The sequence below is a fragment of the Pan paniscus genome, chromosome 8 (assembly GCF_029289425.2).
Source record: "Pan paniscus chromosome 8, NHGRI_mPanPan1-v2.0_pri, whole genome shotgun sequence".
Taxonomy (NCBI): domain Eukaryota; kingdom Metazoa; phylum Chordata; class Mammalia; order Primates; family Hominidae; genus Pan; species Pan paniscus.
In genome coordinates this window covers 58431580-58437579 of record NC_073257.2, presented here as the reverse complement: position 1 = coordinate 58437579, position 6000 = coordinate 58431580, and positions in this window count along the sequence as shown.

Below are 6000 nucleotides of genomic sequence, written 5' to 3'. Positions count from 1 at the left end.
GGGCCTACTTGATGTAGTGTGCTATGCTTTTTAAACCAAGACTATAAGTAGAAGTAAGTCTCATTCTAAGTTTTACTAAAGATTGTGGTGAAAGTTAAGTCTTTTTACTAGTTTTCAATAACTGACAGCTGAACTATTTTAATTCAACAAGTTATATCATTATATTGAGGGGCATTTCTTTATGCTTTAAATTCTTACACAGACACATTCCAAATTTTAGAGACATTGTATCTGTCTTTGCATTTCCAGTAATTAGCAGAGTAGATTGCCTGTAGGTACTGGTTAAACATTAGTTGAATAAATGGATGCATTGGACAACTTAACCATGATTTTTTTTTTTTTTTTTTTTTTTTTGAGATAGAGTCTTGCTGTGTCACCCAGGCTGGGTGCAGTGGTGCGATCTTGGCTCACTGCAACCTCTACCTCCTGGGTTCATGTGATTCTCCTGCCACAGCCTCCCGAGTAGCTGGGATTACAGGTACCCACCACCATGCCTGGCTAATTTTTGTATTTTTAGTAGAGACGAGGTTTCACCATGTTAGCCAGGCCAGTCTTGAACTCCTAACCTCAAGTGATCTGCCCACCTTGGCCTCCCAAAGCGCTGGGATTACAGCCATGAGCCACTGCACCTGGCCCATGATTTTTAAAAAAAGGCATTTATATTGTTTTATTTAGCTAAGCCCATTTTATGTAACGAAGTTCAGTTTCTGGATTTTTTTAAAACAGCATTTAGTTTTAACAGCACTAAAAGTTTTAAATTTTTAACTTTTGGCTATGTGGAATATTTTCAGCTTATATTTAATGTAATCATTCTAAAAAGGGAAATCCAAATACTCAGGTGTCCTTAAAATCCTATCAGTGTACGTGTAACTTGTGGAGACAATTATTTTTTAAAAGACAGGAATTCATTTTCTCATATATGTTTAATGTGATTTTTCTTTTTTTTTTTTTTTTTTAGATGGAGTCTCACTCTGTTGCCAGGCTGGAGTACAGTGGCATGACCTCAGCTCACTGCAACCTCTGTCTCCGGTTCAAGTGATTCTCCTGCCCCAGCCTCCTGAGTAGCTAGGACTACAGGTGCGCACCACCATGCCCAGCTAATTTTTATATTTTTAGTAGAGACAGGGTCTCACCATGTTGGCCAGGATGGTCTCAATCTCTTGACCCCGTGATCCACCCGCCTCAGCCTCCCAAAGTGCTGGGATTACAGGCATGAGCCACCGTGCCCGGCCTATGTTTAATATGTTTTTAAGCCATCAAGACGAATACTCAAATTTTGCATCTAGTCATGTTTTTCAAAGTGTAAGCCGTCTACCACTCCTGGAACGTGAGATAATTTTAGGTATTACGTGGGTGAACATTTGTAATAATTATATATTTTAATGTATTGGAAAATGTAAGTATAAGCAGTTTAAGTTGAAAATAATGTAAAATAAATTGATTTAGGTTAAAAATGTTGGTTTAAAATTGGCAAGGATTAATATAGCAAAAATCATAAAAATAAAACAATGAAATTTAAGGAATGAAGGCATGATATTTTAAGTTTTCTTTGAAAATTAAGTTAAACTTTTGAAATGGTTGGTGAAACTAATATACATAGCTTTAGAAAAACTAAGGGTTAAAAAGTAAAATTTTATCATAGACACCCCCCTCCAATTTCTTCTAATAATCAATTTTAGTTTTTCTAGTTGTTACCATCATAACACTAGCCAGTATATTTTAGACGTTATTTTATTCTACTCTACTATTAAAAGTGAGGAATTAGCTTAACAACACATTACCTCAATACTTCCTAATTTTTGTCAGTGTATTAGTCTTTTCAGGCTGCCATAACAAAGTACCATAACCTACAGAAATTTTTCTCACAGTTCTATAAGCTAGAAGTCTCAGATCAAGGTCCAACAGGGTCAGTTTCTGGTGAGGGCTCTCTTCCTGGCTTGCAGACAGCTGCCTTCTTGCTTTGTCCTCACATGGCCTTTGTTCAGTGTGTACACACAAAGTGGGTTGTGGGTGGGAGAAGAGCATGAGTGCTATCTGGTGTTTCTTCTTATAAGGACACTAGTCTTGTCAGATCAGGGCCCCACCCTTATTACTTAATTTAATCTTAATTACTGTCTTACTCCAAATACAGCCACACTAGGGGTTAGGGCTTCAAAGTGGGAATTTTGAAGTGGGGGGCACATGCGTTCAATCTGTAACATACTGTCCGTGGCCTGTCAAAATCTGTGTTCTTGTCACATGTAGATATATTCCCTTCCATCCCAATCACACTAAAAGTCTTAACTTGTTTAAGTATCAACTCTAAAGTCTAAAATCCAAAGCCTAATTTAAGCATAAATCAGGTATGGCCGAGACTTTTGGTACCACTCATTCTGAGGCAAAATTCCTCTCCAGCTGTGAACCTGTGAAACCAGACAATATGCTCTTCCAAAACACAATGATGGGACGGGCATAGGAAAGACATGCCATCTCAGAAAGGAGAAACAAGAAAGAAAAAAAGGATGACAAGTCCCAAGCAAGTCCCCAAACCTGGCAAGGCAAATCCCATTAGGTCTTAAGGCTCTAGAATTATTCTTTTTGGTTTGATGCTATGCCCTCCAGGCCCACTTGCACTGTCACCCTTATGGCACTAGGCCTCAGCCTTGTCCCTGAGGCATTCGGCAGTGGGATCCTGGCCTCCCCTGAGTGAAAAGGCCCCACCCTTTGAAATGGAGGAGGAACTAGCCCTGCCTCTTAGGCCTGTGGTGAGAATGGCAGGCTGTGGTTCACGGACAGTATTTGAATCACTTTTGGGGCCATTCTTCACTTTTTAAAAGGGTAGCTCATGCTCACAGCCAGATAGCTCTGTTGTCTGTTTCTGTAGAATCTGAGAAGTTCTATAGCCTTCTTTCATTCCATTCTGATTTTTCGTGTCCCCTTTAGTCCTGGCTGACAGTATCTCTGCTGGTACAATCCCATCTCTATTCTTGGCTTCTGCTCAGGTGGCTGATTAAATCTGTAGTTCACACCCACACTAATGTTATCAAATGGTTGTTCAGCCACACCTTTAATGTTCTCTTCAAAACAAGCTTTCTCATTTCTTTGCAATGTGGATAGGCTTGAGAATTTTCTATATCTTCAAGTTCTAGTTTCTTTTTGCTTAAAATTCCTTCGCTTTATCTCCTTGCATTTTAAGTGGTAGAGAAACCAAGTTGCTCCTTCAATACTTTGCTTAGAAATCTCCTTAGCTAAATTTAGATCCAGTTTCATTGCTCACAATTTGTGCCTTCCACAAAACACTAGAACACAACTATTTATTTATTTCTATTTTATAACAAGAATCTCCTTTGTTTCTATTAACCTGTTCTGCATTTCTACCTAAGACTTCACCACACGGGCCTTTAAAGTCCATCATGCCCACGAACATTCTGTTGATGATGATATATGTATTCTGTAAGAATATGGAGGCTTTCTCTCTGGCTCTCCTCTTTTCTTTCTGAGCCCTTATAAGAGTTACCTTTAATTCAATCACCTGTTGGACCATAGCTATCAACAGTCCTTCAGGACACTATAGACTTTTTTTTTAGCATGCATGTTAAAACTCCTCCAGCCTCTCACCATTACCCAGTTCCAAAGCCACTTCCACATTTTTAGGCATTTGTTACAGAAATACCACTTTTTGGTACCAAAATCTGTATTTATCTGCCACAACAAAGTATAGTTGGTCCTCCATATCTAAGGGTTCCACATCTATAGATTCAACCAACTGGGTATAAAAATATTTCACTTACAAAAGGATATTTGCATATATGTTGAACATGTACAGACTTTTTTTCCCTCTCATTCTCTAAATAAGGCAGTGTAATTACAAGAGGATGGGCATAGGTTATGTGGAAATACTATGCCATTTTATATAAGAGACTTGAGCATCCATGGATTTTGGGTTCTACAGGGGGTCTTAGAACAAATCCCCCATGGATACCAAGGGACGACTGAGTGGCTTAAACAACAGAAATTTGTTTTCTCACAGTTCTGGATTCTAGAAGTCCCAAATCAAAGTTCAGCAGGGTTCTTTGTGGGTGAGGGCTCTCTTCCTGGCTTGCAAATGGCAGCGTCCTTGCTATGTTCTCACCTGGCCTTTCCTTGGTACATGTGCAGCAGAGTGAGGGGCAGTGGGGAGACAACAAGCTCTTCAGTGTTCTTTCTTATAAAGATATCAGTCCTATTAGATTAGGGCCCTCCTCTCATGACCTCTTTAGCCTTAATTACTTTCTTACTCCAAATACAGCCATGCACGGGTTAGGGCTTCAACATAGAAATTTGTGGGAGGGGGGACAAACATTCAGTCCATAAGTCAGTTATTTCAAATTCCCTATTCTACTGCAGTTAGACTAGTCCATGTTACCATAGCTTTTACCTGAGCTATTGCAATAGGTCCCTACCTAGGCTCCCTGAATTACTTCTATGCCCTTTACAACCTGTTTCTACACTTAGCCAGAGTGAGCTTACAGAAACAAAACTTTGAGCACATCAGTGTTTGAAATATTTCAGGACTTCCTCTGTTCTTAGAATAGACCCTGTGTTAACTGTTTGGCCTGCTATAACAGAATACTATAAAAACAACAGAAATGTATTTCTTACAGTTCTGGAGACCGGGAAGTCCAGTATGAAGGCACTAGCAGATCTGATGTCTGGTGAGGGCCTACTTCTTCATAGGTGACCATATTTTCATCGTGTCCACATGGTGGAGGGCACAAGGGGCCTCCGTCCTGGGTCTCTTTTATAAGGGCTCTACTCCCATTAATGAAGGCTCTGCCCTCGTTACCTAATCACTTCCCTAAGGCCCCAACTCAAAATACCATCACACTGGGAATTAGATTTCACCCTAATGAATTCAATGAGTTTTGGGAAGACATAAACATTCAGTCTATGGCAGAGCCAAATCTTTAACCTTTTCTCTTCCTAGTAAGGCTTCTGTTGTCTAGCCCACTCTTACTTCTCCAGCCTCATCTTGCACTGTTTCCCTAGGCTTCCTGGGATTTGCCCACATTCACTTCCTTTTAGCTTTTCCAGCCTGTTTTCTCTTGTTAACACCCACTCTTCTTTCAGATGTCAACTCCATCATTACTTCCTGAAGGAAGCCTGCCAGGATATATTCCTATCTAGGTCAGTGCCTTTCCTCTTGAAACCATTTTCCTTCCCTGAAAGGAAATCCACAACAGGTTTAATTGCGTGAGCCTTTGAGTTGGACAAGATGGCAAGTCCATGAAAGCAGGAATTGCTCTCCTGCCCATCTATCCATCCATGCTCCCAAGCCATCACCAGGCATTGTGCTTAAGCCCTCAATAAATATTTGTTGAATGAATGAAAAAGCTTTTAAGAATGTACTAAGTCTCGGCTGGGTTTGGTAGCTCATGCCTGTAATCTCAGCACTTTGGGAGGCAGAGGCGGGTAGATCACCTGAGGTCAGGCATTCGAGACCAGCCTGGCCAACGTGGTGAAACACCATCTCTATTAGAAATACAAAAATTAGCCAGGCGTGGTGGCAGGTGCCTGTAATCCTAGCTACTCAGGAGGCTGAGGCAGGAGAATCGCTTGAACCCGGGAGTTGGAGATTGCAGTGAGCCAAGATCATGCCACTGCCCTCCAGCCTGGGTTACAGAGCGGGATTCCATCTCAAAAAAAAAAAAAAAAAAAAAAAAAGGCGTGGTGGCTCATGCCTGTAATCCCAGCACGTTGGGAGGCTGAGGCGGGTGGATCATAAGGTCAGGAGTTCGAGACCAGCCTGGCCAGCATGATGAAACCCACGTCTCTACTAAAAATACAAAAAATTAGCTGGGCGTGGTGGTGTGCGCCTGTAATCCCAGCTACTCGGGAGGCTGAGGCAGGAGAATCGCTTGAACCCAGGAGGTGGAGATTGCAGTGAGCTGAGATCGTGCGAAGACTCCATCTCGAAAAAGAAAAAAAAAGAATGTACTAAGTCTTTTTAGTGATCTATCCACTTTAAGTAGTATATGTTAG